At 37.6% G+C, this 14,176-nt stretch overlaps 1 long non-coding RNA gene across 1 annotated transcript in view; it reads right to left on the bottom strand.

Moving 5' to 3' along the window:
- The window catches only part of LOC139828077 (uncharacterized), a 168,662-nt gene that overhangs the window by 153,255 nt on the left and 1,231 nt on the right, over positions 1-14,176 (bottom strand). The window contains exon 2 of the long non-coding RNA XR_011739266.1: positions 9,976-10,094. This is a non-coding gene — a long non-coding RNA (uncharacterized lncRNA). The remainder of the gene's footprint in view (positions 1-9,975; positions 10,095-14,176) is intronic.

The raw sequence follows: 14,176 nt of genomic DNA, 5'->3' as shown, positions 1-14,176 counted from the left end.
TGGGCTCGCACCTGAACCGACTGTCAGATTGGAAGCATGGTCTTGACATTTGCTATATGTAATTGTTATTGCTCCACACATGCAAGAAATTGCCATTGCCACCTAAAACATCAAAGACATGCACACATTATCTGACAAGATAACATCTGAAGTGTGTAAGTTACACACTTGACCAATGAAGAGTAGCTCGCACAATTATGATGCTAGAGTTTTATTGTTCTATTTTTTGGTAATTTTTCATATGTGTACTTGAACCATGTTTCTGCTCAGAAGTGTTTAAATACGTTGTATAAAAAAACATTTGAAATCTTTCACGTGTTATATCTGAATATAACATACACATTCTCATACATCTAAATACAACCAGTGTGCCCATGCACTCCACTGAGATTCTGAACATTCAGTAATTCATTAACAATCATAATACACTTTGAGGATAAAGAATGTTGTGTCATTACTATTGTCTATAATTTAAATTACTAAATAGCACGTGACACGTGATTTCTGGTCCGCTTCCTCCATTAATATATTTATTTCTCCTATGGCTTGTCTATTTAAACAACTAGTTATTTTACAGTGTTACTAGTTATTTTATCACAGAAGCAGCTTATGTCTCTACTGATTTGGTGATTTATTGATTTAAATATCTCCGGCTGAAAGGAAAACCACCAAAAAGAAAGGAAAAGGGGGGATTTTCTCCTCCTCAATTAGTAAGACTCTAGTGCTTTTGCTGTATGCATTGATGCAATAAGTCTTTATAGGTGATAACAGAGAGTCTCATCCTTTTTCCCTGGCAGAGCTTTGTTTCACTATTGAGTAGGGTCATTTTCTGCAACTCCAGTCAATGCTTCTGTCACTGTGCAAAACCTTTCCTATTAGAGATGTTTCTCCGGCTTTCTTTTCTCACTCCCTCTCACCTCACAGCAGCTCACTGCATGTTCTGGCCAGGGAACACCCAGAAACCTCTCCTTGATGCAGAACTCTTCAGCACAAGAGACTAACAAGTCACAGCTACCTAAGTCTGTTCCTTACAAAAACTCTCAAACCTGCAACTGCTTTAATCTCACCTAAAGAAAGCCTCTCAGAAAAACACTGCTCCTTCCAGCTGCCTTCTTGTATCAAGGGTCTATAACATTTTGTATCCACTCAGAGAAGGTGCAACTCTCTGCACTTAATTTATTGGGAAGAATCAAGGCTTTGACCAGGGATGAGATCTGAAAGTCAGAAAGGGCTTCCTGCCAGTCTTTTGTTAGAAAGAAATACAGCATTTTGAGACCTGAAATTATTTGATTTGGATGTTTCTACATCTGTGTTCTTTGACAGGTTCACGTGCTTCTTACCTCCATTTTTTCTCTCTTCAAACCCAAACAACAGTACACATACTAATAACTAATGCTCATTGGTGATTATTTCATTATAGGACAGGTCTGAACTGCATTGTTTGCTCTAAATCTGCTGCCTTCAAAATCTATTGCAAATTTCAATCAAAATTAAAAGGGAAAGAAAAAAAAGATTCCACAGGCTTTTGAACAGAAACTCATCTTTATAAAAAACGTGACATAGTCATAAGGGTGGCAAAAGACTCGAACACTTTTTGAGTAAATGAAAATTAACTTTAAAAGTTTTTATTGTAATGTTAAAACCAATATTTTCATATATATATATATAGATAGATAGGCTAATTTGATGATTTTATGCTTCTTATAGTAAAAATAAAGACATAATCACTCAGCCTTTGGGGGTTAACAGAAGCCTTGCGACTACTTGTAACCATGGAAATAAAAAGAGCTAGTCAGAGCCCAACATCAAACTAACAGAGGTGCTGAAAGACAGAAAATAGATGATGAATTTGCTACACATGAAAGACAGCTGAATCTGCACCAGCTGCATTAACAACATAGAAAGCAAAGTCCACAAAGCCTTTTGAATGCCTAAAAGCATATAGCATTTACTGTGGCTCCTCACTGAAAATAAAAGGAAATGCCTTTAAAGATTTGTTTTTAAAGCACTGAGTGCATCTGAACTAGTTTAAAAGCAGAGAAAAAAATGAGGTAAAAATGGTTACTATGTGAATAGGAACAGTAACAATATGCATGAAAAGACTAAAAAAGGCCCCGCTAAAGAAGACGGGTTTTCTTATACTAAGACTGTAGTTATGGAGATTATGCAACCAATGGCCAGCAACATCTGAATTAACCTGTACTAAGCATCATTGAGAATGTTTTCTCACCACTTGGAGAAAGCCTCAAATTTAGAGACATAGAAGTATTCAAGACAAGCAATCACTCAGCTGATGATTCCTAGAATCACAGAAATCATAGAATTATTTTGGTTGTAAGAGACCCTCAAGATCATCAAATCCAACACTAACACTGGCATTAAACCATGTCCCTAAGAACCTCATCTATATGTCTTTTAAACACCTCCAGGGATGGTGACTCCACCACTGCCCTGGGCAGCCTGTTCCAGTGCTTGACAACCCTCCTGTGAACAATTTTTTCCTAATATCCAACTTAAATGTTCCCTGGCACAACTTGAGGCCATTTCCTTTTGTCCTGTCACTTGCTACTTGGGAGAAGAGACCAACACCCGCCACGCTACAACCTCCTTTCACGTAGTTGTAAACAGCAAGGTCTCTCCTCAGCCTCCTTTTCTCCAGGCTAAACTGGGGAAAATTAAGTACCTGCCTTATAATAATAAGGCATGTGCATATTTAATTGCCCTCTCTGTGACAGGCCAAACCGACAAAACATTGTTTTGGTAAAATATTGTTTAACCGACCACAATTACATAGTCATCCTCAAAAAGAGACACCTTTGGTTGGAAAAAAGGAAAATGTATTCCTTGCTGTAGTAAGCAAGCTATGACCAATAGCGGAAGAAAAGTGTTTTCAGTAATACATCTCAAGAAATTTCCTCTCAAACCTCCCTCTTTGCCTTTCTTCTTTTCCTTAACCCAGTACAACTACAGAACAGAACTCTGCCGGCTCCCCTTCTGGCTTCAGGAAGGCCGAGCTCCCTCCACCCCAGCAGGATTTCTGAGGAAAAGTCATTTACGTTCCCAGATGTTCCAAATGACAAAACCACACTTCTTAAAATGAGCTCAGCACGGACTTGTATATAAGAGTTCAAATTGTGCAATGAGGGCGTATGGATCCACAAAGCTTAGCATCCTTAAGGAAAACCTGGTTTGCCCTTTCTTTTCTCTAAGTCCATAGGATTCTATGTAGCATGTAAGATATCTTTGCTAGGGACAAGAAAAGAATGATACCTCAATTCTGCAGAGTTTTATGCTAAACATCATTTTCCTGTTGTCTTTGTCCATTTGTCTATTTATTTTCTATGGGAGCAAAGCATAGATCTTTAGGTCATAAATACATTGCAGATTTCTGTCAGTGTGACTGTGCCGACCATGGTTGTAAGTAGTTGAGATATCATTTAAATGCAATTCTACTGGTAGATATACTTGCAAAAAATAATAAAATGCCTTAGACAAGATGCTGGGAATCCCAGACACCGTGTCATAACTCAGCACATTAAGATGTCAAAAATGAAGAGATGTTAGCTGAATTAATGAATTACACATTCACTGTTTCTCACATGTATGATCTGCTATCTCGCCATACTACCATCTGTTTTCCCAATTTACCGCAACTGTTTTTCAAGTCTTCATAAAATTTTAAATGTAGGATCAGGTTATTACCATGAACAATGAAGATACTGTCTGGACAATGTTTTATTGCAACTATTTGTCATCTTATTTAAATCTTCAGTTTCAGAGCTACCTTGTAAGTGGTTGCAGATACGCTCAGTTAAGGGTACATTAATTACATTAATTATTTTATATTTTGTTATTATGTCTATGGTAATCTCCAACTCCTGTACTTGAACTGTAACATTTTAACTGGGATAAAATTTGAAGAAATCCCATTGTTCCATTCTTGAAATTAATTATATAGATGAAATATTATGCATTATGGGCTTTCAATAAAATAACATTTTCCAAGTGCCTAAATATTTATTTTCAATTGGAACGGCTTCCTATGCGGCTTAAATGCTTTCAAGAATATTACTTCTGTATTTATTTTGCTGGTACAGTATCTGGCTACTAGAACCCACTTCTAATGAGAGTTACGACTGCATTATACTAATTACTACAATACCAGTAACATATTAGAAATATTACACAAAAATATAGTTTATTACAAAATCCAAATGGGTTCCATAGGGTAACATGAGATGTAACTCATAGCAGAATACATTTCTAGTGCTCCAAGAGAGTCTTGGCTACACTTTATATTTCAATTTTGCTTTGAGTAATATTTGGGAACTCACTAAGTTAATATTAACGAGAAATATTGAATGCAGCAGGTAGGAATATTTGAACAGAGGCCAAGTAATACAAGTCTGGGGGTTTTTTTGTTAGTGGCAAAAACTTCATATTGGTTAATTAATATAATTACTGATTAACTTAAACTATTATTTTTGGCATTTTAGCCTTTTATCCTCTGAACCTCAAGCTAATACCTAATATCAGAAACAAAAAGACAACATGAAAAAAGAATGAGGTGTACCATAACAGAACACTGGTAGAAAAAGCATGACAATGATTTGCATTTTTATCTTGTATTTCAGCGAAGAATCCTGAGAGGCTTTAAAAATATTAAAATAGGTGCATTGAAGCAATACCCAAAGTGAAGTAATACTACTCCCATTTAACTACAAACAAAAGGTCACAGACCCAGATTCATAAATGTCTAAGTAAATAATTCACTTTGAAAATAAAGGATTTGGTCAAAAGTAACTTCAGGAGTCTGTGGATCTCTTCGTCTGTGTCCTAGGCACGAGATTGCTCTATACCTTTTAGCATGGGTAGCAAATATTTGCTTACTAAATAGGTATGTACTACTAAAATCCCAAAGGACCATAATTGTGCCTTGTAAATGACAAGCTGGGAACACTGGCAATCTTTCAGCTCTTTTTGTGGACTGCATTTCATTACTCACTAATAACTTGATCTGCATACTCACAGATACTGTCTTTGGCTTGAACAACAGCTTTGCATCCAGTCCCCAGTGCAACACAGAAGAACCTGAAAGAAATGCACCAGAACATTTCCTTCTTTCACCAAAGACTTGATCCAAAGATCACTTAGGGGATCTTGCAATTGACTTAATGAGATGAAGATCAGATTTCTAAAAAGCAGACATTCAACTCATGATTTCAACAACATATGCTCTAATAAATATATTTTTCTACCTTTACTAATCCTTTCACGTTGGCATTTATACATGCAGTATATCTTCTATTTTTTTCATAGATTTTGAAGTCATGTAACCAATAGCTGATATTAATAAACAACACATTAAAACTGTCATTAAAATATGGAGTAAAAGCAGCCTGATGAAACTGTACTTTTACTGGTTATACTATATTTAAGTAACATTGTAATAGGGATGATATAGGTCTTATTTATGACAGGCTTAGCATCTTCCAAGACAAAATTAAAAGGATTATACAGGAAAAACTGCACTACTTTATACCATCAACATAATTAAGTATGACACAACATAAGGATCATGGGAGCAATCCCAGGGAAATTCAAAATAATTGGTGTATGGGGATATAGCAGAAGATTTCGCGAGGAGGTTAGTTAAATGTAAATACGCTCAAGTGACTTGCACCTGTCTGTAGAAAAAGCACACACATCACACTAATTGTCTTACTGACCTTGTGTGCTTGATGAGTAGAACCTCTGTGTTAGATAACACAGGCCTGGGAGAAACTCTGGGCACCTTATCACTACATCTGAGATTCCTGCTTTGTTGTGAGAAAGAGCGGGAGGCTGTGCCTGCCTGAAGCCTTGAAATACAGGCGAGCTCAGCAGGCCCAGCGATCTTCCAGCAGGGCTGAACTGACCAGCGCCTGCGTCCCCGCTTGTGTCACCTCTGCCTGGGAGCTCAGGTGTGGCTTCGGAGATCCCCCAGTAGAGAGGTAACTAAAATAAAACTTGCTCTTTGCAAATGCATCCGTGGCCTCTGGCTCTTCTTGCGATGTGCCTGCGTATGTGCACACAATTGGCTACTCCAAGCTGCTACTTCCAACTTGGAGTTTGAATTAATTAAAAGATCAAGTCTAAAATAACAGTGGAAAGCCACATATCTAAAAGGACAATTACTCTCCTAAAAAATCTGAGAAGACTTTTAGCACAGAATTTCTTTTCATGGAAGAGAAAGAGCTTTAGGTATCATACTAACTCAGACAGGGAGGCAGGCTCAGCTGGGTTCAGCTCTCTGGCCCACACAGCCTGCAGGAGGAGCACATGAACAACCACTGACAGGATTTTATTTTGTTGGGTGTTGCAAGATTGTCTGTCATTAGATTGTTAAGACTCCTGTAATCTCATCCATTGCTTCTTGGTCTCTGGTTTGTATGTTGATGTGTAGGACACCTGAAGATGACACAAACCTTTCAAATAAACATAGACAACTTCCCACATATCCAATTAATCAAAGAAATGGTGAAGGAAATAAACATAGTAAATTAATATACAGAGTATCCTAAATTTCATTAGCTTTCTGTAAAAATAATTGAAGTAATAATGGGCAAGAAGTGCAATGGACCACTGGTATTTCAAAAAAAAAAAGCAGCAAGTTTTTGTTTGTTGAGTAAATATATAAATATAAAATACGTTGAGTAATATATCCTGGAGAAACCTGCAGCACTCAGAGGAAGCCACAACCACCTGCTTAGACTTTACCACCTGCGCTGCCCTGGGCCCGTGAAGCAGCTTTCAGCAGCACTGAACAGTCATGCGGCCTCTGCTCACTCCAACCGACTGACTCCACGTTCATGCTGCGCTATCACACTTCCAGGAAACTTCTCCAGGACTGACTTAAGAACAGTGTGATTATTATCCAAGCTAGTCTTCCTATTCCCTTCTTTGCTTGTTTTCAAACACATGTTCGTGGATGAGTGGACAGGTTTATGCTGTCTCTAAAATTCGTAGTATAATGGGTCACTTTCATGCTCTTTCTCATCCCACAGTGTTGAAGAACACATTTTTCCCCTTCATGGTGTCTGAGAATTAGTGTTTTTTTCAGAAGTTAAAAGAAAAACTAATGGCTCACAGAGAATACAAAAATACTTTATATTAGTAGAAATAATTCTGTAAAGGCTCTAATTTTCAGGTTTGTGGGGAGATATGGAAATACAAACATCAGACGGATATCCAAGAAGCACAATATACAATAACAGTTAAAATTCAAGCCACTCCCAGTGACATGCATATAATTAATAATCATATTTCTGTAGTCACTGAAGTGGGTGTGGAGAGGGTGGGACCTGTATCAGATGTAGTAGTTTTGCTTCAAGTACAAATTTACTGCAACGTAATAAGGTCAAGATGTATGTTTGGAAAGACTCGTGGCAAACTTCATTTCATGTGACTTGCAGACTCAGAAGCACATACTACACAGAGTAAAAAGCAAGCTGGAACTCTGGGCTCTCTCTTCAAGATCAGTCAGTTCGGATCGTTCTGGGGCTGCAGTTGTTTGGGCAACTGCAGGAGAAACAAGTGATCGATCCAAGTCCAGCATGAAAGTGGAGCTGAAGGACTGTGTGAACACACTATGAGGCAGAACCTCCTGGCTGCTACTAATGGTGAAGCAGTGGAGATTGAAGTCCCCCTGTTTTCCTTCATTAAATCCCTCCCATTAAAACCCAAGAGACTGTAGCAACAGTCCTGGTGAGAATCCATTTAGTGTGACATTGCTGCTTAACATTTTAACAACCAAAGTCAGCTAAAATACAAAACACAATGGGTGATTTTTCACTCTTGCGTGAAATAAAACATCCAAAGAAAACTAGCTGTCTACCTTTCCCAGCCAAGTTTTGCTACTGGAAAAAGACTCATATTGCCCTTACAGCATGTGTGCTCACCAGTGTGACATCCTGGTAGCTCCCAGCTTCAGTTCTCACCCTTCACACACGCTGGTGAGCAGCTCCTGAGCATGCAAGGCAGGCACTGACATCAGGGCTCCAGGTCTGGTGGGGCCCAGGGCTGGACAGTGAAGATGGGGAAGACAGGGACAGGCTGGCTGGGCAGGCAGCTCCACTTCATCTGGTGTATGAGAGTCCAGTGCCTGCCATACCTCAACAGTGCCCATATTTTGTCCTTTCTTCTCAGCAATCTTTTCCCCATGCATCCTCAGGAGCAGGAGTCTTCAGCTTCTGTCATGACTATTTCATCATGTGCTTAGAGCCGACTGGGATTTAAAATCCACAAAGGTGGAAAAGACTTTCCTTTTCGTGTGAAAACATACATGAAGACCGAGGACTTCACAGCAATAGGCAAACTACTTGATAATTGCTAGATTCTGGAATTAGGTTGTAACTTGGCATCCATCTCATACTCATGCAATGTGAATATTTCCAAGTTAATCTAAATCATGTATGTAGCTTGTCTTTGTACATAATTAATTAACACATACTGTCTTTTCTGTTATTTGTGCTAGTTGCTGGAATCTATCCCCAACATACGTTACTATGGATTCCTTTTTGTTGCCTTTTTCAGCCACTGAAATGGCACATCTATTTTATGGCATATGTTGTAGAGATACATATATATGTTATCACATCACAGCAAAAGTTACTGTGGACTAACATGAATTATGTTGATACACTGAACTTTTTTTAACAGTAAATGGGCAGAAAATGCACATGGGAAAATCCAACACACTAAGACGGAATATGAGTGACTGAGCACAACTATGAGAATAGATTTTACAGGATTATGTTAAGTATTCTTTAGATTGTAAAGATGTCAGCTAATGTAAAACTCTGATGTACCAGCTGCTGTCCAACTAGATCATAAAATGAAAGTCCCCATGCTGAGCAGCCTTAAAATAGAGCAGCTGATGAGTAAGATGGTATCTCTTATATAAACTTCACATTTCATGCACTAAGACTTTGCACTGTCAAATATTCCTGAGGTTGCTATTTTCCATGAAAAATCTGCAGCAGAATAAAAGCACCAAACTGTTTGACTTTTCAGGCTTTAAAGTGCAGTTGTTGTTTTCATGCCACATAGAAACTCCCTTTGAGTCTGCTTTGTGATTCATGAGTCTGGCTGAACAACTTTCCTGGAACTCAGAAGGAGAGGGAAACCTTCCCTAAGCACTTCCTGTCTTTCTCCATGTGCTGATCACGCAAGACGGAGTCCTCCCACCTTCCCCATTTACAACACGGCAGGCACACCTACTGACTGATATACCCATGAGCCTCAGAAGCAGTCTACTTTTGCTCTGGTTTTAAAATAGCATGCATGTTCTCTGGCAACAAAAATGATGTTTGTCTAACATTAATATGTATCAAAACTACTAACTGTCTGTAGATAATGGAGAAGTCATGGCTCACTGGAAACACAGAAGATGCATTTGCTCTTTCTCTTTAAAAGACGGTTCCTGTCTACAGCTAATCACAATTTTGAAAGCATGTTATCTTAAAACACTGTCAGGAGTACAGATGCATGTAATGTTGAGGGGAAGTACAAACTATGTCACATGCTTAACCTTGTAGACCTTACTCCAAGTGCCTCATGGAATCAGTATGAAATCAAGGCCAAATTTTGACTGTGTAAGAATTCTACAAAAACTTCAGAATAAGATCTAGTATATTTACAAGATGAAATGCCAAAAAATAAAATAATTGTCTCACTGACATATAGCCTGTCAATCTGGAAGTCCTAAAGGAATGGATCCAAATTACACTGTCTTCTAATAAAACCATGGCTTGTTAAGCTTTTGTTAGAGTTATCAACACTAACTGAAAAGAGAATCAAGCCCCTAATTTTTAAATACTTCATAGCTTCTTTTTACTATGCATCCTAAGCATAATTTGCTTTGTATTTGGAAAACAACTAAAATGTTTTGTGTAACTGACATGAAAAAATAACCAGAGGTGCTGAGTGGCTTACCAAACTGTTGAGAAGGCTGCCAGCGAGGTACTTCAGTTCTAATTGTGGCTTTGTGTCTGACTTAGTATGTGGGTGTAACCCCAGCCAACTCCTTTAATCTCCAGGCCTATTTTTCCAATCTGTAAAAGGAGAGATATTATACTTCTGTAATTAATACAGTCTGTGACTGTTAATTAGTTTAAAAAAAAATTACTCTTCAAATACTTCAATGACATTTACAGTTCCAGCTATCCCTTTCTGTTCAACTGATTCTACTTCTTATTTACCCCTTAAAACAAGCAAATCAAGGCTGTTTGAAAAGCTTTCTCTGTAGGAAAACTCTTCTTGTTTCATTTTGTTCTGTTTTCTCACTGATTCAAAACCTCATTTCAAGTCAAAGCTCCATATGTACTGCCTTGCTCTGGCTATTCTGTGAAATTTAGCTTACAGATTTGATAGATTTTGTCATTCTTAAAGGAAGCTTTATTCTGATAATAAATTAAGCTTTGCCCTACTGCAGTGGAGTGTTGTTTCTCTCCTGAAATGCAGCAGCTAATGCCTAACAGATCTCTTTTGCAGTGTTCTAAAAGAAAGATTACCTTTCTTATACCAATGTTCAAGTGAAGGGGCCACCACTCATAAGGATGCAAAATTGATAAGAAAAATAAAAAGAGCTATTCGAGCTATAGCTTTCCTTGCCAGTAAGAAACAGATCAGTCCTATTCAAAGATGCAGTTGCCAACAGATCACTCAAAATTGTAACACCCCCTACCAAGAAAAGGTAATAAAACTCTACCCCAAGTCTTAATGTCCTCAACGAATCTTGAAGAAATGCAGGCAGCAATTTCAAGAGTGTCTTTGCTCTAATTCTAAAAAACGGCTTCTTTGGGGTGGAGTGCAGGCAGGGCAAGAATCTTACGCAAGCTAAATCGAGGTCTATGCAAGATGCATTAAAAAAAGAAAGTAATATGGTGTTGAACCAAAGTTACTCCAACAATGGACACAGCTTTTGTTAATTGACAAAAATGGTAAATAAAACTTCAGTAAACATTTCAATAAAACTTTAGAAAAATGCAAAAAAAGAGTATGAAGCCAAGCCCCTAATGGAAAAATGTTGTTATTTGAAAAGGCTCTAGCCTTCATGATTTTTTATTAAAATACTTTATTTACTAAAAATTTATTAACATATTTTAAATTCTTATCTGTCCTTCTAGTTCATATTTCCAGTCTCTGAAAAACTAATTAAATTCCACATATTTTTAATGAAGTGAAAACTCTTAAAATACTTCAACCTCTGTTAACGTGAATACAGATAAAGATAGAAATTCTTTGTCCTGAGCTGTCCATAAAGATTGACAAAGATATTGCAGGGAAGGACTTAGAATTTCTTTATGCTTTGGCTTTAGCCTCATTTTCCTCATTAGATTCTTCTTCCTGTTCTTGTCATGCTGGCAGATATTGGATTGCCAACTTTTGTGAGTTCCTATTGAGTCTCAGAATATTAATTGGTGTTTTTAGAGACCATGGGGCTGAAATCAATGGGTTGTATAAGAATATTCTCTTGTTGTCTGAAACAAGCTTCTAGCCCTTGAAATTATGACAAAGGTTGGGAGGACAAAGAATGGATTTTAAAAAGCTCGGAAGGAAGCAGGCATATGAAAAAGTCAACATCTATTCTTTAGATTTATGATTTTTAATGCTCTAATTTGGAAACGTGGTAGGAGGTACAGTATTTAAAATAACAAGGGTTTACACAAACAAAACCAGAAAAAACTTATAGTTCCCTGGCTTAGGTGTTGTAATAACTCAAGAATTTGAAGAACCTTGAAAAGAATGAGTAAGCGGTAGCTCATCAAGACAAAACTTCTGTTTTGAAGAGGTTTGAGGCAGCCACACATGAGATGTGATAGACTAAAGTAAAGGAACCACCACTGCGAGGTTTTTTGCACCAGTCTGCAACCAGTCCAAGCCACGGTTTCCAGTTTCTTCTGCCTTCATAACTGGGTTGAAACGTGGCACCAGCTTTGTCTAACAGGATGAGAAATATGGCTGGGTTTTTTAAAGTATAGACAGAACAAGAAATCCAGGTATTTGAGTTATTAAGTCTTGCTAATTTTCTATGAGTGATGACTTCTCCTGCTGCAGTTCACAGCTAAGTTCACAGCTTACATATCAAGAGTCAAACAAAGGAAGAGATTGAATAAAAGCATAAGATAGGCAAAGTAATATTGCATATCTGAAAACCTATAAAGAAAAAGCAGCTGTTTAAGATGCTGTAAAGCAGCTGGATCCATGGTTAGATGCTAAAATATACAGCACATTTTGGACATATTTTGGAAGACATTAAAAAATAAGCATGTAAAATACTGTCTCCACACTATTTCACAAAAACTCAAGCTCCAAAGACTCAGAAATCTGTGTCCCCCTGTATCTCTAATTGGGGTCATGAATCATGTTTCAGAGAAAACAAAGCTAAAACATCAAAGGACTAATTTGGCAGGTTACTTCTGAACATCTGTTGTTGTTCCATATATATACATATGTAGATATGGGACTGTTTGAAGGCAATCCCCGCAAAAAAAATCCCAACAAATAAAAACAACAATACCACCACAAACAACCCCCCCCAAAACAACCAACCAACCAACCAACCAACCAACCAACCAACCAACCAACCAAACCCTAAACAACAACACAAAAACAAATAACACCCACCCTATCAGTTTCTTGGTTATCATTTAAGAAACTAGATTCCTTTTTGTGCATGTAACCAGATGTGTAGAATAAAAAAATAATTAAAAATGACAGATTCTAAAGTGGAAACACCGACACACAGCCTTATTATTCCTTAGGTAGGCTGCATGCAATGAAGATCATACCCACTACTCTTCTTGACATGAAGTCAAAACCCTAGGATCAGGAAAGCAGTTACTGTAGCATTCAGAGGTGAATACAGTAAAGAAAATCAACCAGCTGGAACACAGGCTAGTTGTTCCAATATTCTATTAATAAAACACAATTTTCAGTAGAATCCCCACATAGCACACTTTCTTCCTGCTCTTAAATCATAATTTTAAGCCACAAACGAGTCTAAATTCTGTTGTTTAAACGTGCTGTAACCATTAACATATGAACATAGCTAAGGAGGCAACTAAATTTCTGCCTAAGACCCAATTTACTACCTTCATTTAAAAAAGCATAAAATCTGAAAATTAATCAGCTCAGAGTCGATCAAATGAGGAAATGCTTTCACTATTGTATCAGACACGCCTGTGCACAGTGCCCTGAGCAGAGCACAGAACCTGGGCTGGTTTCTCTACCAGGTTCCACAATTTGGGGTCTGATCTCAGTTTCAAGTACTGTCCTTCAAGGAGAAAGCATCCTACCTCTGTTCAAGCCTTACCTCTTCTATTTGCTTTCTGTGTTTAGAAATGCATAGTAGAAGGGTGATACAAACTCTCGTCTGGCAACAGTAGCTGAACTGAGGTCTTCGTAAACTTCAAACTATAATTTCTTAGCTCTGCAGTGATAAACTTCGCATTCTGAAAATTTTAAGATATAATAGTTGCCTGTGAGATGCCTTACTGGCCTACAGAGAGACTTTCCCTGCATTGAAATTAAAATGTATTTTAAAGAAAGTAACAGAATAGGATTGATATATATCATCATATGCTGAAAATCAGAATTTGATTAACCAGATGCTGTTATTTTCTTTAATATCTCATGAATAGAGACTACAGTATAAAAACAATTCAAAACAATCATTTACTGGGAAATATGACATATGGCCCTCTAAGCTGCTTTCCTACGGAAATAGCTAAAGATCATTACTCTTGGCATCATTTCCCACAACATTAACTGGGCTCATTAAAACAGACAGTATGTGATTGAGTCCATAAGGAAGATTATTTCTACAGGTGGGTAGAAACAATGATGAAAAGTACAAAGACTTGTGAGAAAGAAGTAGTCAAGGAGACTTCTCCACCTCCATAACTTCTGTGCACTAAACCATAGCCGCACCACTAAAACAGTTGCTGAAAAAATAACCCAAAAACATTTTCTCCTTTTTCTTCATGGTATACATTTCCATCACACTAATATGCAGTATTTCATTTAACCTGTTCTGCTGGAGGGTTTTTCCTTGAGTAGGAATATCCTGATGTGAGCAGGAATCTTACTTCCAGCAGGGGCCACTTGTTGCCTGTGTTTAGTCGCAGTTCAG

This window comes from Patagioenas fasciata, chromosome 5, assembly GCF_037038585.1.
Source record: "Patagioenas fasciata isolate bPatFas1 chromosome 5, bPatFas1.hap1, whole genome shotgun sequence".
Classification (NCBI taxonomy): domain Eukaryota; kingdom Metazoa; phylum Chordata; class Aves; order Columbiformes; family Columbidae; genus Patagioenas; species Patagioenas fasciata.
This window is presented reverse-complemented; position numbering and strand designations above follow the sequence as displayed.